Here is a 25,498-nt window from a genome sequence, read left to right on the forward strand (position 1 = left end):
AAACTGGGAGGTTTTCTACACATGCAACTTATTCCTGTTTTTGTTAGCAGTCCATCTGCTACCATCAGAATTGTGTAGAGCATAAGAGTTCTGCACGTCTTCCCTCTTTCCAGATTTAAACACATCCCTTTAAAAAAATCAGGATTTTTGAGCAGGTATCACAGTGCCACCACCTCCACCTGTTTTTTCTTTTCTTTTTGCTGTGCATGCAGTAGAAGGGGATTGGCACGTTCATGCATGAGAATTGCAATATTGCAAACCCAGTCAGAATGAAGAGACAGACACAGGCTTGGAATTAAAAGGCCGTTTATTAAAATGACCATTAACATAAACAAGGCAAGGCCCAACTAAGCGGTACAGGTCAAGCCACGGGATCAACTCCGGACCTCCACCTTGACCTGCCTCGGTGAGCCCCAAAGCCCCGGGTGTAGGCCATCCCTTGAATGGCTGCAACCCAGCCAGCCAGGCAAGGGATCCCCTCATCAAGCACCTAACACCCTAGCCGTCTAGCATGAAGGAAGGCCTTGTAGTTGGGGATCCCCAGCAGGCGTCTGCCTGTGCAATGGTAGCTGCCACAAGCATACCACACTGATGGCAGACCCTGTTCCCCACCCATGGGGAAGCGCCACTGGGTGCTCACTGGCCCACACCTTATACCCAAAACTCTCCTGTCAATGACAGATCAAACAGCACCACCCAAACAATACCCCAGAACACTGCTATTAGTGCGAGGTAGGCAAAAAACCCCTTCTCCCAAAGCCAATCAGGGCAAAGAGGGAAAAAAATCCTACCTGGCTCTGACACAGCAGCCAGCTAATCCTGCACTAAAACAGGGTGAAGTGGGTGGGCCAAGCACATGAGGAAACTGACGCTGGGGAAGCGGAGCCGCCTGCAAACAGCTCTTGGCTCCTCCCCCAGCCAAAGCCCTGGATGCCCAGGAAGGGAGCCTGTCAGCTTCCTCCGGGCAGGGCTGCAAAGCCGGCTCCCAGCCTAAGCAGCTTTGCTGCGGCTGGGAAAGCCAAATTGCAACCCCAGTCAGAATGAAGAGACAGACACAGGCTTGGTATTAAAGGGCTATTTATTAAAATGACCATTAACATAAACAAGGCAAGGGCCAACTAAGTGGTACAGGTCAAGCCATGGGATCAACTCCAGACCTCCGCCTTGACCTGCCTGGGCGAGCCCCAAAGCCCCAGGTGTAGGCCATCCCTTGAATGGCTGCAACCCAGCCAGCCAGGCAAGGGATCCCCCCATCAAGCACCTAACACCCCAGCCATCTAGCATGAAGGAAGGCCTTGTACTTGGGGATCCCCAGCAGGCGTCTGCCTGTGCAAGGGTAGCCACCACAAGCATACCACACTGAAGGCAGACCCTGTTCCTCACCCATGGGGAAGCGCCACTGGGTGCTCACCGGCCCGCACCCTATACCCAAAACTCTCCTGCCACCGCAAGGATCAAGCCTCTGCTTAGACCCTCATGCCCCACATACGGCTTAAAGCCAAATGAAGCCCTTGCCGCAGCTCATCCTAAAAGATGTCATTGCCCTCTGTCGACAGGTGTACACCGTCGCCTCGGTAGAGGTGGGCAAATTCGGCCCTAATTCTGGGGTGTGGTACGTAAATACCCAAGCCATTCCCCAAGGATTTTTTAATGGCGTGATTACCCTTGCACTGGGCCCCCTCGATTGCCCTAGGAACTAAGGCCTCCCGCCAGACCCGCTGCTATAGTGTCTGTAACCAAAATATAAGCATGCCCGGCCATCGGCTGCTTATAATCCCAAGGTCTTCAGCTACCTGCATTGACACGGCCTTACCCTGCATCAGCCCCAGGTCATTACCTCCCAGGTGAATGACCAAAATGTGTGGGGGAGGACCCGTCCTTCCCCGAAACAAGAGAGGCAGTAGGCCCGGCCATCTAAGGCCATGCTCTCAAACCCAACTGTGGTCACAGCTCTCAAACCCAACTGTGATCCAATCGGTGTTCTCCTGGCTTGATAGGCAGCCCAGAACACCATGCTGTGGCCATAAATCAGGATCCTCTTCCTCCTGTGGCCCGACATGGCACCTGAGAAAAGAGAAAGTAACAATAACCTTTAAAACTGAGGCAGGGGGTGGATATAGGTCCAAAAGGCTTGTGACCGCCACCTGCCCACACGCTGGATTGCCTAGTGAGTGTACCCCATAGCTACTGCTGTAGAGGCAGCCCCAGTCCTAAAGGAATGGGTGCCAAATTTGACCCCAGACATCCCAATCCTCTTTAGAGTCCTCTCTGTCACCACCCAGAACTGGTACTTGGTCAAGGGGGTCTGATCTTCATGGCGGAATAAGACACCCTTGCCTTCCCCACGAAGTTCCACATATTCTTTGAGGGCCTTAACCGGGCAAAGTTCCCGATCCCCACAGGAGCCCAGAAGCAACGTACACCCTTTATGCCGCTGATCCATCTTGGACCGCCGAATACAAAGGGAGACTGTATCCCCGACAAATTTAATATCTTGGGCTGACAAGGCCCAGCCAGAGTTATCTCTATGAGACAGAGGGACCAACTCACTGACCCGCAGGGCCCCAAAGAAGGCAACCAAGGAAGCAGCATAAAAGAGCTTCCCTTCATACGTAGAGGAGCATACCTCCCCCCATACAGCCCTCAACCCCTTCAAAACTAATGGGGAGATGGGCTGCCTGGAGTCCCCGAGCGTCCTCACTTCCCTAGACCATCCCTTCAACATTTTGCGTAGCCTAAAAGCCCTTGTGAATTCAGGAAAGCCACATGCCTTACTGGCAAAGGCTAAGGCCTCAAGCTGCCCCCTTATGGACTTTACCAAAAAAACCCTGTCCCCGCTGCATGACACAAAAATGCATCAAGTGTTCCAGTGGGATGGGCCATAACTGCTGAAGTCCGGCTGTTGCCCTGAACTCAGAGAGCTGCCCTACAGTACGGTCGTATGATCTGCAGGTGCTTGGGGCAATGGACAGTTGGATCGCTCTGCACGCTTCTGCCTTCAAAGCTGTCACAGCTCTTGAGGCATCCTTGCTGGTTGCCTGTCGGCACGCGAGGCAAGCTGCCAGAATTGTTCCAACTGTTGGCAAGACAAAGCGTCTGCCACACCATTATTAACACCCGGAACGTGTCTGGCCCTGAACAAAATGTTTAATTGCAAACATTTCAACGTAAATGCCCTGACCAGCCTCATCACCCTAGGGGATTTAGATGTCAGAGCATTCACCACATGCACCACAGCCAAGTTATCACACCAAAAGTGGACTGCCTGGTTAGCTAGCTGAGGACCCCAAAGCCAAACAGCCACCAACAAGGGAAAGAACTCCAAAAACATAAGGTCTTTGGACAATCTTTGTGCTACCTAATCTGCTGGCCATTGGTCAGCACACCAGTGGCCCTGATAAAACACTCCAAAGCCCATGGACCCAGAGGCATCAGAGGTGACTTGGAGTTCAGCTTCTAACAAAAGATCCTCCCTCCAAAAAGTCACCCAATTAAAGGAATCCAAGAATTCCTGCCAAACCAGCAAGTCCTCCCGCATACCTTTGCTAATTTGCAAGCGATGATGGGGCAACCACAAGGTCCCCGTAGCATCACACAGCCACCTGAGAAAAGCTCTCCCCGGAGCCACCGCCTTACAGGCAAAATTTAAATGGCCCACCAATCGCTGCAGCTCGAGGAGGGAAACCTTGTCTTTACTCAGACAATCACCCACCCAAGCCCTCAGATCTGCCACTTTTCCCAAGGGCAACCTAAAAGTCTGTTGCACAGAGTCCAACTCTATGCCCAAAAACGTGAGGACAACAGCTGGTCCCTCAGTTTTTTCATGGGCTATAGGAACACCCAGTTCTTCAGCCATTACCATGAACCTGGCCAATAGCCTGGCACATTGCCCAGTGCCAGCTGGCCCAGACACCATAAAGTCATCTAAATAATGAATGGTGTCAGGGCTAGCACAGCGGCAACGCAACTCCCATTCCAAAAAGGACCTTGCTCTGTGGAAGGAGGAGCGGTATACCTCACCCTTGCTCCCTCTCAGTCCACTCGCTGGCCTGCTCAACCAGACTCTGTCACCACTCGTACTCTCCTCCATCGTCAACTTGCCAACTTGCCAACTTGCCTCCTTGCACACTCTCGCTTCTCTCGCTTCTCTCCGCTCCTCCTCCACTCCATCACTCCTACACAACCCATCACACACTCTCTCCTGAGCCAGCTTTTATGGGGCTTTCTCCCTCTTTCCCCGCCCTTCCTTCCAGGCTTTTTCCCTCCTCTAATGTTGCCCAGCTGTGCATGACTTCAGGTGTGTCTTCCCCTTTGTTAGCCTCTCCTTGTTCTCCCTGCCTCCCTTGCAGGGTGGGGCTGAAGCTGAATGTATCCCAGCTGGGGCTTCCCTTAGGTGTACTTTCCCTCTTGTTAGTCTCTCCTTACTCCCCCTACCATTCCTTCCGGGTGTGGCTGAAGCTGAATGTGTCCCAGCTGGGGCTCCCCTCTGATGTGCCTTCCTTCCCCCTCCCCTTCCCTATCACTCTGTCTTGTAGGACCAGGCTGCCCGGGCCCACCCCCCCAGGTGATGCAGTGCTGCCTCCTCTGTCTTTGCTCCTGAGGAGTGCAGCTGTTTTCTCCTAGAGGCAAGGCCAGGGCTTCTAGTGCCTTTACTCCCTTGTTGACATTCTGGCTGTGCGTGGGTGCCTCTAACCCTTTGGGGTGGGGTGAGGCAATGCGCCCCTGGCTGGGCTCGCCGTGTGTGGGTGCCTCTAGTCCTTTGGGGTGGGGCTGGGCAGCATGCCCCTGGCTGGGCTCTCTCTCAGGCTACCTTTTCCCTTCCCTCACCTCTGTGTTTGACCGGTTCTGGACTTGACTGTCTGTTGAGGCAGCTGGGTAGTCATCTCCCACGGCTCTCCCACCCTCTTCTCCAGGAAAGTCTGGGGGCTAGGCTGTGGACCCTGGACAACAACAACATTTGATATATATGTCCCTTCAGGACAACTTAACACCCACTCAGAGCAGTTTACAAAGCAGGTTATTATTATCCTCACAACAATCACCTTGTGAGGTGGGGGGGCTGAAAGAGAGCAGTGACTGACCCAAGTTACAAATGGAGGAGTGGGGAATCAAACCTGGTTCTCCAGATTAGAGTCCCGCCACTCTTAACCACCACACCAAACTGAAACAACTATGATGTTGGGAATCCAAAAGGCAAAGGTCCATGAAACAAGCCCACCGCAAAGTGGGAAATGAGGCTCGGAGGCAGAACCACTACAAAACAGAATCACAGAGTTGGAAGAGGTCATGCAGACTTTCTAGTCCAACCCCCTGCCGAATGCAGAATGAGCCTAAAGCATCTCTGACAAATATTCATTCAGCCTCTTCTTGAAAACTGCTAGTGAAGGGGAGCTCACCACCTCCCTAGGCAGCTGACTCCCCTTTTGAACTACTCTGACCATGAAAAAGTTTTTCCTAATATCCAGCCAGTACCTTTCTGCATGTAATTTAAGCCTGTTGCTTTGAGATCTATCCTCTGCTGCCCACTGGAAGAGCTCCTTGCCCTCCTCCAAATGCCCTCCTTTCAAATATTTAAAGAGAGCAATCATGTCCCCCCTCAATCTCCTTTTCTCCAAACTAAACATTCCCAAGGCCCTCAGCCTTTCCTCATAGGGCTCAGTCTCCAGAGTCCAGACCCCTGATCATTCTCATCACTCTCTTCTGCACCCTCTCGATTTTGTCCACATCCTTTTTGAAGTGAGGCCTCCAGAACTGCACACAATACTCCAGGTGCGGCCTGACCAAGGCAGTATAGAGAAAGACTATGAGCTCCTGCAATTTTGATGCAATGGCCCTTTTGATACAACCCAAGACGGCGTTTGCCTTTTTTACCACCACATCACACTGACTGCTCATATTTAGTTTACAGTCCACTCTTACTCCAAGATCTCTTTCACATACACTACTACTCAGAAGTGTATCCCCCATCCTGTATTTGTGCTTCACATTTTTGTGGCCTAGATGTAATACTGTGCACTTATCTATGTTGAATTGCATTCTGTTCGCAACCACCCTCTTCTCCAGAGTATTCAGGTCTTCTTGAATTTTAACTCTATCTTCTTGGGTGTTTGCCACTCCTCCCAATTTGGTATTATCAGCAAATTTAATGAGTAGCCCATTTACCCCTTCATCCAGATCACTGATAAAAATATTGAAAAGGCCCATAACCGAGCCCTGCGGCACCCCACTGGACACCTCCCTCCAATCTGATGAAATGCTATTGATGAACACTCTTTGGGTGCAGTCCTCTAACCAGTTCCCTATCCACCGAACTGTCCTATAGTCCAGTCCTCAGTCTTCCAGTTTACCCATTAGAATGTCATGGGGAACCTTATCAAAAGCTTTGTTGAAATCCAGGTAAATCAGTCAACAGAGTTCCCCCGATCCAGTAAGCTGGTCACTCGATCAAAGAAGGAAACCAGGTTGGTCTGGCAAGATCTGTTAGGGACAAAACCATGCTGACTTCCCTGGATCACTGAGCGGTCCTTCAGATGCTTACAGATCAATCCCTTTAAAATCTGTTCTAATATCTTCCCAGCAACAGAAGTCAGACTGACCAGCCTGTAGTTTCCCGTGTCATCCTTCTTCCCTTTCTTAAAGATTGGGATAACATTCACTCTTCTCCAATCTTGTGGCACATCCCCAGTCTTCCAGGAGGCCTTGAAGATGATGGGCAGGGGTTCTGCAAGTTCTCTAGAAAGTTCTTTCAGCACTCTTGGGTGCACCCCATCCGGCCCAGGGGATTTGTATTCATCCAGTGCAGCCAGATGCCTCTCCACAACCTCTCTGTCAATGTCAATTAGCCACTCAGGTGTCCTGCCACATTTTCTACTATCTCTAGATGTGCCTGAGTTCTTCAGGGAGAAAACAGAGGGGAAAAAGTCATTAAGCCTGTCTGCTTTTTCTCTGTCCTGCATCAGAGTTTCTCCATCTACTCCCAACAGCAGTCCAATTGCCTCTTTTACCTTGTGTTTGCTTCTCACATATCTGTAGAAGTTTTTCTTATTGTAGTGAGCCCCCCTAGCCAGACCCAGCTCATGCTGAGCTTTGGCTTCTCTGATGGCTGATCTGCAGTACCTAGTAACCCTCATATATTCCTCTTTAGAGGTCTATTCTTCTCTCAATTTCCTGAACATTTCCTTTTTCTCCCTTAGCTTATTCTGGAGCTCTCTGTTCATCCACATCGGTTTCTTGGAGCCCTTACCATGTTTCCGTCTTGCTGGAATAATGAGGGCTTGAGCTTGCAAAAGCTCATGTTTGAAAAGAGCCCACCCTTCACTCGCTCCTTTCTCTTCCAGCACACTCCCTCACGGAATGACTCTCATCAAGCCTCTGACTTCATTGAAGTTGGCCCTATGAAAATCTAACCTACGAGTCTGGCTACGAACTTCCTTGGCCCCCCACAGCAACTGGAATTCAAGGAGGACATGGTCACTTCCCCCTAAGGTCCCCACCACCTTCACCCCATCTACCAATTCTTCCCTGTTGGTTAATATTAAGTCTAGTATGGCTGAGCCCCTTGTAGCTTCCTCCACCATTTGAAAAAGGAAGTTATTGGCCAGGCAGATCAGGAAGTTGTTTGAGTCTTGTCACTGAGCTTGTCTCCCAGCACACATTGGGGAAGTTGAAGTCACCCAGAAGCACTTTTCCTCACTCATGCTCATTGCTCACGTTCTCCCTTGCCAATGGAGTTAAGAACTCCCTCTATTGGGATCCAATTGGTGAATGTCATTAAGGAAAATAAGATGATGCCATGCTGGCCCAGTGCCTACAGGCCCACCTGCCTGCTACAGTCACCATATGGTAAGAACAGAAACAAAACATACAACCTTTCAGTGGGAGAGTCCTGTTATAACTTGGTTTCCCAGATTTGGTTCACCATTCCTGAAACTGCTTTAATAAAATGAAATAGCAAATTCTAAATGTATTACCAGTTCATATCTTTCCTTCTGCACACCCCTATGTAGCTCTCTTTCACCTCACTATTCTGCATGTGTGAACCAAGTCACAGTCAACATATTAATTCTGCCTGAATGAGCAACCTTGTAGTAGCTTGTGGTTTCTTGTAAAATGATTTTTCCTGTATATTAACTGGATTGTGTGGAAAGTTTGCAAACCAAAAGCAGTCATCTCCATGAATGTTCAGAACACAGAATCCTGGTTGGATAGTGTGGGGAAGCTGACTTGACAAGCATAACTGATGCATCCATTCATAAGGGGGGAGTGTGGTGTATTTGTTGTAACCCACTCTGAGCCCACTGGTGGGGAAGGCAGGCTATAAATTAAATAGATAATAATAATATTTATTGTACACAATAAATATTCGCGTGGGTCAGTTTAGTCTCATGAGGTGGAGTCCCTGCTCCTTAGCTCTGTTTGTTACTTAGAATTGTAAACTGCATGAGTTTCGCTTCTTACACTATACTAGAATTGTAAACTGCATGAGGTTCACTTGTTACACTAAATAGCGGGGCTTCTTATGAGTTGAGAGAACTAGCATACAAGGAGAAGCAGCAAAAGGGGGTAACTGGGATCTCCACCAATGTATACCAGGATTGTTCCTTTCGAAAACTCTCAAATAAGCAAGCAAATGTTCTACAGGAAAGGTTTCTTTATTAATAGAAAGGTAAAAGAACACACACACACTGCATATACACAGAGCTAACTAGAAAACAGGGAGGAAAGTGGAAGAGAATAGTTGAGATATGGTTGTATTTACCAGTCTAGGAAAGAGAGGACGTCTGTAGAGACAGCAGGTTGAGTGACCAGCACTTTGCAGCAGGAAGCAGCAGGCTCAGACAAGAGTCTGAGAGTGTGTGAGTGGATCCAAGGACACACACACTGAGCACATGACACTACATCCCATTTATAGAGCAAAACATATCCTGGGAAAAACTGACGTCTTGCTCCCAAAGACAATGACTTGATGCCTGTCTCCAGAGGTAGATAATGGAGCTGGGAGAGGTTTCCTAAGATGGACTATAGGTGTGAAAAGTGTTTGACAACCTGTGATTGCCAGATGAGAGGCACTATCAGTTCCTCCTGAATAGCCCTAATTAGGAAGCTGTGTGAGGGAAGAATGGAAGGGTGTGGATGAGATTAACTCAGGAACTCTTGAAAGACCTCTTTGTTTCACTTAAGTGCGTCTCCTAGGCATGAAGGAGCAACTAGTCAATCTGACACACCTTCTGGTAAGTTTCCAACCCCAACCAGCATTGGCATCTGTTCTGACTTGCCAGGCAGTGTCTTGTGCTTATGACACATTGAGGAAGGGGTTTAAGATATTTCACATTCATAAACTGCCCTTTCAATGTAGAAGCGGTCTGACTGCCAACACGCTGATGTGAAACTTGTTGCTCCCTTTCTTGTTTCTTCTTGCTAATAAATGGATACTATGTGATCCTAAGAGCAGGAGCCTGAGTCAGTACTCTGTTCCTGATTTTCAAGCAATGGGTAACATCATAGAAGAAATCCTTTGGATGTGTGGAACCTTAGTCATGAAGTGCTTTAAACACTGCTCAAAAACAAATAGGCAGCCAAGGTAATTGCCTTAAAACAAGTGTAATGTTCACAGATGGGCCAGTGATGTTTCTGGGCTATTTTAAGGGCAGCCCACATAAAGCATACTGCAGTAGTCTGACTGCAAAGGCATGGATCAGTGTGGCCTGATCAACTTAACCTAGTGGTTTATTTTTCTTAAGTCTCTAATAGACCATGGTGCTGGGGCTTTATTGAAAATGGGAAAAGACAACAGGCAGCAATCCTTTGTATTGCTTCTGTCATTCCAAGTGGTCATGAGAGCATTCTGATAACCAATTGGAGCCATTAGACTCCAAGAGTGGAGCATCCTAACTGGTCCATTTTGTCTTCAGGGAGGAGGTGGCAAACTCAACCATGCCTTCTGCACATAATTACCATTACAAAGGCTGAAGCTCTAACCACCCCATCCCTTTCAAATTACCAGCTACCTTCTTGGTATAGAAAAGAAGATCCAACCTATGTTCTTCTTCATTTGCATGTCCAAAACCACTTGGGACAGTCCATTGATTGCTATGATAACCATTAAATCCTGGGCTTGAACCAGTAAGCTGGCCTCAGCATTGATGTTAAAGTCCTCAGAGTTTTAGCAACAGGTCAAAGATCTCCTCCATTTAGGACTGGCATCCTCCAGGTGGTGGCTGGAGATCTCCTGAAATTACTACTGATCTCAAGGCCATAGAGATCAGTCCTCTTGGAGAAAATGGCTATTTTAGAAGGTGGAGTCTACAGCTTTATATACCACTGAGGTCCCTCCCCTCCCGAAACCCCACTATCCCCAAGCGCTACCCCCAGAATCTCCAGGAATCTTCCAACCCAGAACTAGTAACTCTATCTCTATTAGCTCCCCCAAGGTACCTCCTGGTCAGTTAGACCCAATAAATCAGCCCTAACCTCTCCCTGAATCCCAATATAAGGCACATGCTATTAAAATTGCCCTCTGTCTGCACAGGGAAGCTGCTAACAGAGAAAGGCACAAGAGCTACCCCAGCCTATCTTGCCTCTATGAAGGAACTTTTAACCTGCGGATGTTACTTGAGATAGAATGACATTACAGGCTATAGGACTAAGCTATGGGAAAGGTAGATTTTTTGCAGAGATGGCATTACACGTTACCAAAGCTGAAGGACAGGGAGTAAGAGGTCCTCTGCATCACTCCAGATGAGATGGAGATTGGACAGATAATGAGTACAACTGTGTATTCTCCCCTGTCTTCCCAAACCCAAACTCCAGGTACCTCCATACCTCCCACTATCTCCGTGATGGGCCTGATAGACATGCTGAATAAGGATGTAGGATTGTATTCAGCTCAAAACTTCCCTTAGCTCCCACCTAGATACTGCTAACAACCTTCCAACATTCCATTTAAGAAAAGGACTTCACTAGAGGCCAAAGTCCTAGAATGGGAGGGCATGCCAGAGAGGGAAAGCTTTCTAGCTCCGGCCAAGACCACAGCCCTCCGTGGCAACCACAGAAGAAAAGGACTGGTTCACTCCAAAGTGTAGCTTCTCAGCTGATCACCAAGGGCAGCATATGATTATGTTCCAGTTGGGATGCAGGCTCAGCTCCTCCACTTAGTTTGCCATTAACTCATCCTATCTGATAGGGAATCCAACAAGAACAAATTAATAGAGATGTAGGAGGGGTGAGTGCAGATGACCAAAAAAATTCCCTCCTACTTCACTGCTGTTAGAGGTGGTCTGAGCTGGAGAGTTTCTCAATTCCCAGCCAGCAAAGCTTTTTCCAGGAAAGGGTTGAATTAATGAAGCTGGATCTCTACAGGTCAATATGGTAAACTGACCTGTGAGCTATTGGTGGCCATACACTGAACCATACATGTATTTATTTTGCTACCTTCAGTAATAGGAGACATTTTATACTATCACCATAAAGATTTCCAAAAACAGCTAAACGGTCCATCCAAGAGGGGTGGGGGTGGGGGGATAAATTTGGACATGGTAATAATAACCTTTGCTGACTTATTCTCAAACTGCATTTCATTTTCAGTCCACGTTCAGGTCCAGCACAAAGAGGTTTCATAGTTCACAATTTGCTATCATGGTACATACATGAGTATAGTGAAGAGAACAGTTGGCCCAAGATGTCATTGCCAATTCAAGCAGCAATTTATCATTCATTGTTTCAATTAGAAGGTTTCCTTTCTCAAGGACTATGCCAGCCATTTGAGGTCATGGATCCTAGGAACAAGCATCTATTTCCCACTATGCCATGCCATGTACTCAAGAAAAGGAAATGAAAACACACTATTAATACAAAAATGAATTTCTATTCTGTTTTAAATAGCCAGCGAGTTTTTAGACATGGATATTTTCAGTCAAAAGCTTTCTGGTAAACACTTTTTAAAAACTGAATTATACAAACAGATTAAAATAGATTATGTGGATTTAAAAAGCTTTGCCAAGCCTGCCTCAGATCCCAGCATTCTTGTTTCATTGATGTGTTTGTGCTTAAATGAATTAATGCCAGTACAAAATGCTTCTGATCCCTTTTTGGAGCAAAAGCACCTTTCTATTCTTCAGAATTGCACAGACTCTCATTTCTCATCTGAGATTTTCACGAAAAGATTGCATGTTGCAGTTTGTTCTTTAAAAGCTAGGCTGGGGCTGCAAACTCATTTCAGAGATGTCAGTCAAAAGCCATTAAAATGATAGTGACTCAGATACTGCACATACCTAGCCTTTATTTCAATTTACCTTAATACAAACCTTCCATAGGTGGATAAATGGCCCTCAAGTTGTTCAATTGTTCTTCAAGCGGATTTTTAGTGTACACTCTGTCAAAACAGCTCACAAATGTACAGCCCTTGTTATTCTTCCTAAATTATTCCTATTATCTGATATGTTATATTTCTGGGGATACAGCTAGAGATAGCATTCAAGTAGATTATAATTTTTTAACTTGAACAATTAATAGTTTAAATTATACTAGTAGTTCACAACCTTTCCAGACCTGGGACCCACTGAGCATGGGACCACAGAAGTCATGTGACAAGGAGAGGGAGAGCCAAAAATTTGACCTACTGGTGTCAAGGACAGGAATGTGGGCAGCAAACACATGGGCACCCTTGCAAATATGTGAACATGTCGTCAGATAGATAAGGGGGATTCGCTTGGATGTATGTGAAGAGGATAAAAAACAAGGATATTTTATCTAAAGAGGTGACTATGAGTAGTGTGCCCCAGCAGAAAAAGTATGACAGAGACCAAATTTAAATGTCTAAAAAGAATTATGGGGTTTATTGGGGGATTAGGTACAGTATTAGGGAGGGGAGAAAACCTATCCTAAGCAATGCTAGCAAATACTAAATCAAAACAAATACCACAGTTCTTTATCCTAGGCAAATACTAAGTCAAAAACAAAGACAAATAGCCATTTCCTATCCAAACTAACAATACAACAGCAATATCCAGTTTGGAGCAGACGTTGCTTCTAAGCTAAAGATGTAAATGTGAGACAAATGGGGAACTGGATAGAGGAGAATTGAGTATGCTCATCTTTCTGGTATGAATACCTTATTAGTAGAGAGGAGAAAAATGCCAGCTTACTGAGTGGGTTAGAAAATACGGGGAGATAGATTAAGATAGGGAACAAAATATACATTTCCTAGTCTGCATAGAAATCAGGAGGAAGAAGGAGGGATCCAACATGTTGGTAGTCTAAGGCCTTTTCTGCACAAGTGATTTTTGCAGGTTCTGGCCCAATACCACTTCTGCTGAATTCCATATGCTTACCTCCCACTTCAGATTTCAATGCAGTGTTTTCAAGGCTTCTCTTCGAATTTTCTGCTGTTGCTTTCCCCCCTGTCTTTCTAGAAGTGGCTTGGAGTCAGCTTTTTCAATTGTGCAGAATTTTCCTTTCCCCACCCACCCCCCTCCACCCTCTGTTCTGCAGAGTGCTGCCATTTCCTATTTTCATTCCGAGAGGCAGAGCAGCACTATTCCTATTTTGCAGTGTTTTCCAGAGTGCATCTTGTAATGTTTGCCTGGAACAAGTCAGTCAGGGAGCAAGAGGTCACTTGGTATGAGAAAGAAACCTTGGATCTCCTTGATTTATGGGACGAGGAAAAGGTGCAGAAGGCACTGGCCAACTGACATTGCAACATAGATATTTTTGAGAGGACTGCAGAACAAATGGTTAGCTGGGAACCTCGGTAGGCAGCCATGGAATGCTGAACCAGAATGAAAACCATGAGGCAGGAATATGAGCAGGTGGTGGTGCACAACAGCTGCTCTGGGAATTGCCCCACAACTTGACCCTACTATTGACAACTGCACAGCATTCTTTGGGGTGGTGCAGCAGTGAAGCCCAGAAAGCTTGCAAGAAGCCTTCAATTTAAAATGGTGCTTGTGGGTTGTAGGCCAGACAAGGAATTAAAAGAATCTAGCAACCATAAACCCAAGGGATATCCATTGTTCCATACCCTATGGATCTCAGTGAGCAGCGCCTCATAACTCTTGTGACCATGCATATTGTGTCTGTCAATTTCACCTGGAAAAGATGGGCAACAAGTGCTGAGTGCTAGTTTTAAAAAAATATTTTGATTTATTATTATTCCCTTCAATTAGATGGTAGTTCTCTAGCCTCAGTATTTGATAAATAAATCATTCTGCAGGCTCCAGAAGCCTAACGAAAGGATTCCATGTTTAGCATAGGAAGCGTGATTATAGGTGGTTGTGAGCTCATTCTGCTGGCTGATGTGTGTGCATGAATGAAAATAACAAAAGCATACACTTACTTTATATTTAGAAAAGGAGAATTCTTTATTGCAGGAACTCCATATTCTGATAGGAAAGGAGGAGAGACTGATTCAATCTACCTATCTAGTCTAAGGATGCACATGGATGCTAGGACAAGTCCTGCATCCATGGTTGCAAGATGAAGGGAGAAAAGAGAAAGATGGTGCCTGGAACAAAGTCAAGAATAGAAGAGTGAAAGGAGAGAAGTCAGGAAGAAGAAGTCCTGAGAACAGCAATCTACATATCAAAGGATAGTCAGAGCAGTAAACAATAAACAGGATGCCCTGACCTCTCTGTCTTTCTAATTCTTTGGTTTGTCCCCCTATGAAACTTGAGAAAAGGGACAGCGCTGAATCCTCCTCTTCCGACAGTATTAACATTACCATAGGTTAATAATGACCACCTCTGCTTGAAGACTAATGGATTCGTTCTGTGTGCTTTCAATGCAGTCACTCCATACAAATTCCCCAGTGCTGCTGCCAAGAGCATAACCAAGGATGGGAAATGTCTGAACAAGGTGATGATCTCAGACACAGCAGAGCTACTTCTTTAAATGAAAGCAGAGCTGTGATTATGAGCTCATGTCTTGGTATTCTTCCCAAATGTACAACTTTTGGTTTTGCTTTTAGAAAATGGTGATTCTTGAAGAGACACACTGTTGCACAGCAGCACCTGCTGCTCCTTCGTTAACGCCTTCTTGTCTACTTATTTGGGGTTGAAGCCTGTGAGTTTTCTTGACCATGTACCTTTTTTTCTTTTGTTGTTTCAGGCCAAGGTATAGCAATTGTTTGGGAGGAAGTCTCACAGCCTCACAGGATGGGCAAAAACACATTCCTTCCACCACTGCCACCCCTTGCAATGCTCAAGGTGTGATTTCTGTGTTGGTTTTCCCTACTCGTCTTCCTGCCACTTAAGGAGCATGCTTTGTCCCCCCCCCCCCCACCAACACACACATTTGTCTCCAGGGTGTTTTTTTTTTAATTCTTCCTTTGGCTCCCTCCATTGTGGAGCAACATGGGGATGTTATGATGCAATAAAACAGTTTGGAGGGAAGGGGGGCAGACTATAAAGAGAAAGGGAAAGCTGAAGGCTGGGTTATTTATTTATGAAATGAGTGTATGGTTTGTTCATTTGTGCCCTCTCCTCCACCCTCCCCTATCCCCCATTTTATACTCACCACAACCCTGAAAGGCAATTTAAGATGTGAAAGTGTTACTCTGCCATGGTCATCTACCAGAGGGGATTTGAACTGCGTTCTCCCAGATCCTAGTCTCTCACTCTAACCACTACTCTACAATGGTATATTAGGACTGGGGACTCCTGGGCTACATTTCACAATTAGCCATTCAGTTCACATGCTGAACTCACTCTCGTCCTAACCAACTTCATAAACTTGCTATCTTTTTGACCTACAGGATAGGTGCCACTCCTGTCCATTCCTCTTTGCATGCCACAAGGTGCCATTCCTGTGTTTCAGTTCTTCCCTTGAGCACCCCTTGAGGATCATGCCCTAACTTTTAAGACCACCTCCTGCCCTAATTTTTAGGACTAGGATGTCTTCTTCCTTTATCATTTATTTCTCCTCCCACCCCACTTGGGGTGCCTCATATGCCACAATGGCCATAATTCTGTTACAACCAAAAGTATGTTTTCAAATAGAGATATCTTTTTACTTCATGTCCATTTGTCTCCTGCCCCCTCCTCCCCATCTTTTCTGAGAGACTTCTTTTTTGTGTGTTCTTACCTTCCCCCTCCCCTCTGGCAACTGCATTGGGACTGCATTCCCCTATGCCTTGCTACCCAGATTTAATGATGCAGACCATAAATGATTGGTTTATTGTTTTGTGCTTCTCTGCTGCTATTCCAGGAATCGGTGAGGAAAGGGCTGATGCCAAACTGTCTCCAGCTACCTGCCTGTCCAGTGCCAAGAGACAAACGCACCATGTGGCCTTGCTCCATGATTATCACAGAGCACGTGATGTAACAGTTTGAGAAAGAGGAAGAGATGGCCAACCGCTGACACAGAGACACTGGAAGAGGAAAGATGTCACTACAACAAGCTACTAGAGGAGACCAGGTAGAATTATCAGGTGTTCCAAGAAGTAATGAACCAAAACATGGCTGTCATGCTTGCTGCAGTGAAGGTGCTGAAAACTCTTATCAAAAAGAGTCCAGTAGCACCTTTAAGACTAACCAATTTTATTGTAGCATAAGCTTTCTGAGAATCACAGTTCTCTTCATCAGATGCATCTGACGAAGAGAACTGTGATTCTCGAAAGCTTATGCTACAATAAAATTGGTTAGTCTTAAAGGTGCTACTGGACTCTTTTTGATTTCACTACTACAGACTAACACGGCTAACTCCTCTCTATGACCATGGAAAACTCTTATATAAATGATGCTGGGAAGCAACAGGAACAGAAGACACAGGATGACAGCACCGCTGGCGATTCTCCATCACAGTAAGAAACAGCTGGGGGTGGTTATTAAATGAGCCAGAAATACACCCAGAAATCACTGTTTTGTTTTATCAATGCCACTTCCAGAATGGTGAACCAAATCCAGGAAACCAAGTTATAACAGCACCTCCTACCAAAAAAGCTTGTGTGTTTTGTTTCGGGTTCTTATCATATGGTGGCAGCAAGCAGGCATGCACTGGGCCAGTTGCATCTTGTTTTCCTTAACAGCATTCTACCAGTTGGGTCATGGTTATGTAAATGGTCAAGGAGAATTATATTTCTCTTTTAAATGGATTTAATAATATTTGATATTTCACCATCAATTTCTAAAAGACTGTCTAGAAAATAATATTAATTTCTTGTTTTAGAAAAACAGTATATTTTGAGTTCTAAAGTCCAACACATAAAAAGGACAGATGAAATACACTTATGCCATTTACCACAAAGCTCATTACTGCAAAGTACATTGCAAAATCATTACATTTGTTAATCACATTTAATGTGGAAAGTCTCTAGCAAATTCAATTCAACCCCCCCTTCAAATTAGTTGGAATGAATAGTGTTTAATACACACAGAGACTTCTTTATTTTCTTGAGATTGCTTGTCATGTAAACAACTTGCAAATTATGGGACAGGTAAGCATATTAACTATGAGGAACAAATGAATTAGTGGAAAATGTATTGGAGCAAAAAAGAACAGTGCTGCCAGCAATTCAGTGTTAAACTCTTTTAAACTCTTGCAGAAGGCACAATGGTTTATATATTTACTTACTTCATTTGTATCCCACTTTTCTCCACAATGGATACCTATTACCCAAACCCTCTTACATTGTTCTCCTCTCCTCCAATTTGTCCTCACAACAGGCCTATGAGGTAGTTTCGGCTGAAAGTGTGTGACTGGCCTAAGGTCACCCAGCAAGCTTCCACGGCAGAGCAGGAATTCAAACCTAGGTCTCCCAGATCCTGGTCTGACATGTTAACTACTACTCCTCACCCAGTCAACTCAACTGCAAAGCACCAACTATTTCCCCCTTTTGGTCTGTGCGTTTCTTGGAAAAGGGTTTTCAAAAAATTCTTTAGAATCTTTGCAAAATGAAGAAGAAGAATGTATTCCTTAACAGTAAGCCCATTACCACCACCAATTCCAAAACTCCACAACTTCACTAATTTGAATAAATCAATATTTTATTTCAAATTTCACTGTCTATCCAGAGAAGAAACAAGATATAGGTAAGTGATAATGGGTTCAGACCTTGAGTTCTAGATTGTTTGTTATCTTTAGTATATATCAGAGCAATCCTAAACAGAGTTAATCCCCTTCTACACCTGCTAATTTCAATAGACTAAGAGGGGTATAACTCTGCTTAGGATTCCATTGTATGTTTTCTTTTGGGGAAACATACGGGGAAATGCTAATATAAACACAACTTCAGTCACATGGACTATATTTAGGATAGCTGGCTCCAGCTTAGAAAATTCTTAGAAATTTGGGTGCTGTGCCTGGGGATGGTGAAATTTTATAAGAGGAGGTAGGTCAGTGGTGATGTGGCTCTAGGACTTCTGTTTCTCCTAGATTCTGTGGTATATCACTGCCAGACCATCAGTTTGCATATCCAGACATTCCACAGAGCGGAAAATGGGGACATGAGCTATTTGACAGTAAATGCATCTCCAGTGTAATTTTAAACTTAAAACATTAGACATTCAAGATTCAACCTTCATGTGCCCCCCGTCCCCAAAATAAAGATACCACTCACAAGAAAAATCGGCTCAAGTGGGAATTACTTATTAAAAGCAGATCTGAGCCTTATTACAAAACAACCCTCGACTGGGCCACCAGAGCCATGCCAGCATTTTGGGCAATCTTGTTTCACAACATCCCGCTCTCCCCTGTGCTCACCTACTCTCAGCCAGGATGTCATGGACGTGGCAGTGTCACTTCTGGTCGGCCTGTCTGCAATGCTCTAGGAATTTCCTCAGTCTTTTGTCATAGAGAGTTTTACCCATAGAGATTGGGAATTTCTAGAGCAGTGAAGGGGGCAGTGACTTGCCATATCAGCAATGCTCCCCCCCCTCAGCTTCTCCTTGAAAGCTCCGAAGGGTCAGCAGTGCAGGGTAATCCCACCCCTATCTCCAAGCACAAAGTACTCTTATCCACCCAAAGCTTTTTCTTGCCTGCACATCGAGGTATACTAAGAAGAACTGTAATTACACCACCCCCACCCCATGCTGGAAAACATTAGAGTTCAAACTGGTGAAGCCCAATCCCCAAGTGTGTGAGTGGGGGGGCTCTCCAGTTCCCCAATAAGATATGAAAGGCCAGATTGGGGAGCCACGTCCCATTTTAAGATGCCTCAGATTGGTCACAAAATATTCGTAATTTAACAAAAAGCCCACACTGTTCCAGAAACTCCAGTAAAGAACCAACTAGGCTAAACTAGGCCTAATTTTACCGATAACTAGGGTTACCAGGCCACAGTGGCAAACCCCTGGGGAAAAATGGGGGTGGGGTCTGGTGCACCAGCATCACACAGCATGCTTACATCACTTCCAGTAAAAACCAGTTTTTATGGTTTTACCTCAGAGTTTTTGTGGAATGCTAGAGCATCCACTATGTCATTTCTGGTTTTTACTGGAATTGATGCGTACATACCAATATGATGCTGGTGCACATTCATTTTCCCTCCCTTATTTTATCTCACCATTGCCTAAGCCACCAGTGGGCAATAAGTGAAAATGCTGGGAGGCTTCCCACTTTAGCTTCCCTACACCCTGAAAAAATGGCAAAGTGAAACAAGCGAAAAAGAACCCATTCTCCAGGTAATCAGAATCCAAACAAATCCTGCTTGGCCCTAAGGCATCCAGCTAGTCCATCTTGTCAAATTACGGGATTGAGCAGGTGGGCAGTTCAAAATAGCAAATGGGGAAGAGAGGAGCAGGCATACCAAGACTGCCTGCTCCTCATCCCTGCCTGAGAGGAGTGTAGTCTTTCAGCATACTCACCCAGGATAAATGGGGACAAAGGCAGATCCCAATCCACTAGGAGCAGGAACTGAATTTATAAAGCAACACATAATAGAATTTAGGCTGTTCTCACAATTGCTGATAAAACTGTTGATTTAAAACATGATACAACTAAATTAAAATATGTTTAATAAGTATGTTCATAGTCCCACTTTAATTTCTGTGAAGATTCAGAGAAGCAGAAGGTAGAAGTCATTTCTAGATTTACTACTCTGTTCAAATATCAACATGTACCAGTATAAGAGAGAATGGCTATAAAATCCTATATAGATGGTATTTAACACCAAAAAAGTTAGCCAGCTATATACAGCTATCTAATAAGTGTTGGAAATGTAAGGAGCATGAAGGCTCTCTATTTCATATGTGGTGGACTTGCCGTAAAGCTAGAGACTTTTGGTCTAAAATTTGTGTTGAAATGTCTTTGATACTTCAGTATAATGTTGTTAAAAATCCAGAAATGTTGTTACTATCTTTGCATTTAGAAGATGTTAATAGAAATGATAAGACATTATATTATATAGCAGCAGCAAGAATGTTATATGCTCAATACTGGAAGAAATACCTGAAATTGAAGAATGGACAAGGAAATTGTTGTACATGGCTGAAATGGACAAGTTAACAAGAAATTTGGAAGATCAAGATCCAAATACGTTTTTGGAAGATTGGAAAAAACTAAAAAAAATATGGAAAAGAGATGGGATGTTAAGGGACAATTATGGGCCGATTCCAGACGGCCCTCCCCATCCTGAAACATCGCGCGTCATCGCGCGTTGTCGTGCAGAAAACGCGAAATATCGCATTTTCTCGTGCGAGTTTTGCGCGACGCCGCACAAAACTCACGCGAGAAAACGCGATATTTTGCGTTTTCCGCACGATGACGCGCGATGTTTCGGAATGGGGAGGGCCATCTGGAATCAGCCCAGGTCTTTCAAAGGGTTTTAGAGATATTAAGTAAGATAAGACTTAGTTAAGATCTTTACCAATAACGCGATAAGAACAACTATAGTATAGAAATAATGTGATAATAATAATGGGGGGTTGGAGTGCGGTTGGAAGTCAATATGGAAAAGGGGGAGGGGAGGGGGTGGGGAAATATATCTGTGGGAAATAAAATGAACTGTACATGTGTTTTAATCTGATTGTATTGACCCATCCAATAAAAAACTATTTTACAAAAAAAAATAGATTTACTACTCTGTTCTCAACATCCTGAGACAGAATCTGATGCCTGTCTGATTAAGCTACTGATTGTGTTCAGTTTCCTGTTTTGAGCCTGCCTTCCTGCATAACCTCAGTCTCTTTGTGTTTTGGCTTCCTCATCAATTAAACAAAGAAAAATAGTGCATCATTTTCACACAGAGGTAGAGGATAAAATAGATAAAGACTATAAAGGAGGCCAGTTACCAAGACAACCAAAAACTTAAAAGCTTCACAAATTATCTCTTTTCCAAAGCTTTTCTGAGTTTTATCTTGTAAGTGCTTCTACTTCTCACAGGCTATCCAGAAACTAAGAGCTTTTGCTGAAAATAATCTTTCTTAATAAGACACTGCATTTTCCTTCTGAACATTATCTGATTCCCTCAACCTGGCTCTTTGAAGCCATGATTTGGAGAAAATTATTCTGCACTATATGTGGGACAAATAAACTCTCATATCACTTTCTTATATGAGTAGCCCTTTTCAGTCATTCTCAGGGCAGATAAGGAACAGACAGGCCATAATTTACAAAGCATTGTGCAAATATACAGACTTGGATATTCTTCTGTGCATGATGTCTGGTTGTAATGACATTACTACAATCTCTCTTGTACAATCTCTTTCCAGGGGCATTTCCATCTGGCCCTGATCTTGTCTTGGAAATGGCATTGTCACACTGTATTAGTTACTGTATTAGTTAATCCGAGGTCAAGATACCATACTTTTGATTTAACACTTGTAAGATTCTGATTGTTGACATGCATTTTAGCATTGCCAACTCCACCATGGGAAATTCCTGGAGAGTGGAAGGTAGTGCCTAGAGAGGACAAAACTGGGGGGAGGGAGCTAGCAAGGATGTGATGCCATTGAATCCATCCTCTGAAGCTGCCGTTCCCTTCAGGTAGGGTTCCCAGTTGCCTTGTTGCCCACTGATCACTGGTGATCAGCAGGAGGTGGCAAATCACCAAGCAATCGCACACCACCAGCAGGCAATCCAGGCAAGCAAGAAAGTCAACGTACTCCTTGTGGGGCATAACAAAGTCACTTCCTGTAGTGACATCATCGTGCTAGCTGCAGGAGTGCTCCCTTGCTTTATAGGGGATCATTTTGGCGCCCAACAGCCTGCAGCAGCCCTGTGCAAAACATAGGAACACTCCCGCAGCTGAAGCAATGACACTAGTTCCAGAAGTGATGTCATTACAATGGGGGCAGGAGCACGCGCAATGATGCATCTTCCAGTAAATAACAGAGCCCCCCTCCCACAGGACCTCTTAGAAACTTGGAAACCCTATCTTCAGGGGAACTGATCTCTAGCCTTGATAATAAAGAGTCCAGTAGCACCTTTAAGACTAACTAACTTTATTGTAGCATAAGCTTTCGAGAACCACACTTCTCTTTGATCCCCTACTCCCACCCTCCACCCCCCACCTCCACTCACCTGGCCAGCAGAGGAGAAAGGTGGGGAAACATGCCTCCTGGGCATGCTCCTGGGGTGGTGTGACGATATCACTCCTCAGAGTAACATCATCGCACGATCCCGAGACTGCTCCTGCTCAATGCAGCGAGCTCCCAGGCCTGCGCGGTAACGTCACTTGTGACATCATTGCGCGGGCCTGGGAGTGCACAAACAAGGATTCAAGGAAATGTGAATGCCAAGTCTTCCCTCCCACCAGGAGGGTAAGGAGACCTGGCAACCCTGGAAAAAAATGGCTGCTATGAAAGGTGGACTATGTTGTGTACTGCCTCTTTAAGAGGCTATCCCAGTAGGCCCCAAAGCAAGCAGAAGTGTAGGAGGGTCACAGTTTCACTTTCCTTGCTATATGGCGATAAGAACAGGATATATATTGAGTAGCAAAGCAAGCAACAAAACACCCAGTTTCCTTTAACATGAAGGTTTTTATATTAATTTCTTCTTGTTTAGGCCTTGCACCCTTGCAGGCTTCTAGCCTAGTTAAACTATCCCTCCTACATACCACCATCTGTGAGTTACCGCCGTCACCCTCCGGGTTATAGGAATGCTCAGCACTTTATAAGGTGGACTATTATTGTACTCCTGAGGAATTTTGTTGGACGAAATCTGTGTTGTTAAAATTCAACAAGACCTGAATACTCTGGAGAAGTGGGCAGCTGTGAATAGGATGCAATTCAACAAAGACAAGTGCACAGTATTACATCTGGGCCACAAAAATGGGAAGCACAAATACTGGATGGGGGATACACTTCTGGGCAGTAGTATATGTGAAAGGGATCTTGGGGTAAGAGTGGACTGTAAACTGAATATGAGCAGTCAGTGTGATGCGGTGGCAAAAAAGGCTAATTCAATCCTGGGTTGTATCAAAGGGGCCATAGCATCGAAATCACAGGAGGTCATAGCCCCTCTCTATACTGCCTTGGTCAGGCCACACCTGGAGTATTGTTTGCAGTTCTGGAGGCCTCACTTCAAAAAGGATGTGGACAATATCGAGAGGGTGCAGAGGAGAGCGACAAGAATGATCAGGGGTCTGGAGACTGAACCCTACGAGGAAAGGCTGAGGACCTTGGGAATGTTTAGTTTGGAGAAGAGGAGGTTGAGGGGGGACATGATTGCTCTCTTTAAATATTTGAAAGGCTGTCATTTGGAGGAGGGCAAAGAGCTGTTCCAGTTGGCAGCAGAGGGTAGGATGCGAAGCAATGGGCTAAAACTACATGCACAAAGGTACCGGCTGGATATTAGGAAAAACTTTTTCATGGTCAGAGTAGTTCAAAAGTGGAATCAGCTGCCTAGGGAGGTGGTGAGCTCCCCTTCACTGGCAGTTTTCAAGAAGAGGCTGGATGAATACTTGTCAGAGATGCTTTAGGCTGATCCTGCACTGGGCAGGGGGTTGGACTAGATGGTCTGTATGGCCCCTTCCAACTCTATGATTCTATGATTCTATGAAAGGTGAGTGCTACCACCCACTCCTCAGGATCTAGTGTTATTTTGGACCCCATCTGGCAACCCTAGAAGCATCTCAGTTAGGCTATATTCAGTTGCAGGGCAGGGTGTAACATGTGCCAACAAGAATTTTTCAGCACTTCATGAAAACTCTATTGGCAGGTATTCCTAGGGTTGTACCTTACTTTGATGATTTATTAATTACGGCCTCCTCTAAGGAGCAACTCGTGGATCAATTCCAAAAAGTTCTGCAGAAGTTTGATTTTCAGGCATCACAGTTAAGAAAGAAAAATGCCAGCTGGGAGTTTCCACTATCACTAAGCTGGTATCCACCTTACACAGGATAAGTAAGGGTTAGTACCCCTAACATAGTACCCCTAGATCAAAATGCAGGCAAAATCTTCAAGCATTTCTGGGAATCCTGAGTTACCACACTTTCTTAAAAAACAAAGCCACTATATGAGAACCCCTTCACCATCTGTTAAATAAAGGGGTTCAATGGAAGTAGACTCACAAACATGAAGTTGAGGTCCTCCCCAAATTTCCAGGAATTTCTCAACCTGGAGCTGGCAACACTAGCCAGGAAGACCTTCAGCCAGTGATCCTTCACATGCGGCCAGGTGTTATACAAATACCTTTATCTGAGAAATGCTGAAAGATATGAGTTTTCTCCTTTTCTCAATTTTTTTTAGCCATCAAGTCACAGCCAACCTACGGAGCCCCCTCAGAGTTTTCAAAGCAAGAGACATTCAGAGGTATTTTGTCATTGCCTGCTTCTGTGCAGCAACCCTAGACTTCCCTGGTAAACAACCATTCACATACCAACCAGGGCCGACCCTGCATAGCTTCTGAAATCTGACGAGATTGGGCTAGCCTGGGCCATTCAGGTCAGGGCTTCTCCCAATTACTGTTTCCTTACATTGGACCTCCGATGGAGACTTTTCAAATGAATTTTTATGATTAAAGTTTATTTGTCCCATATACCATAATACCAGATAATTTCTTCAATGCTTAACCAGGAAATGTTTATTTATAAAACTAGTTAGAACCCTTGGGGCAACACTTGGAATCACAAAGTGCTTACTTCATTCCAACTACTCCTTTGAGCTTAGTCCTCTTGTGGCCACTGTTCAAACAGCAGTTGGTTACAGCCTGGAAGCTGTGTGTAATTTGTTAAGTCATGGTGCTGCAAAACTGCTGTGAAGCTGCCATACATTTTAAAAATGCAGCAAGACACAACATAGATTGTTATATAAGTAGAGCAAACTGAGTTTCCAGTTTAATCCTGCGCTTTCTATAGCCCCCTGTGCCCTCTTGCTATGCCTCGTCTCACTTATTTGCAATCCCCTTGTAACAAGGACTCTCTCTTATTATCCATAAAAAATGCCGCAATGGGACTTCTGTAAGAACAATCACTGTTGTCAAACTTAATGGGACACTAGCTGGAAGTCCAGTGGGAAGAACAAAATGAGGGCACACAAATGCTGCTGAAAGAACAGAATAAACAAAAAAGGGATGGAGGAAATGTGTGCATTTCTACCTTTCATGAATGCTAAATAATTAAAGTGGG

General features: G+C 44.9%; 1 long non-coding RNA gene across 1 annotated transcript; it reads right to left on the reverse strand.

Moving 5' to 3' along the window:
- Nucleotides 1–297: 297 nt before the first annotated feature.
- On the reverse strand, nt 298–13,392 carry LOC129324515 (uncharacterized). Its single transcript, XR_008596541.1, has 3 exons — nt 13,329–13,392; nt 6,597–6,893; nt 298–2,064 (listed from the first exon to the last, which is right to left on the reverse strand). It is a non-coding gene; the product is annotated as an uncharacterized LOC129324515 (long non-coding RNA).
- Between the last annotated feature and the right edge of the window lie 12,106 nt (nt 13,393–25,498).

This window comes from Eublepharis macularius, chromosome 2, assembly GCF_028583425.1.
Source record: "Eublepharis macularius isolate TG4126 chromosome 2, MPM_Emac_v1.0, whole genome shotgun sequence".
NCBI classification, from domain to species: Eukaryota; Metazoa; Chordata; class Lepidosauria; order Squamata; family Eublepharidae; genus Eublepharis; species Eublepharis macularius.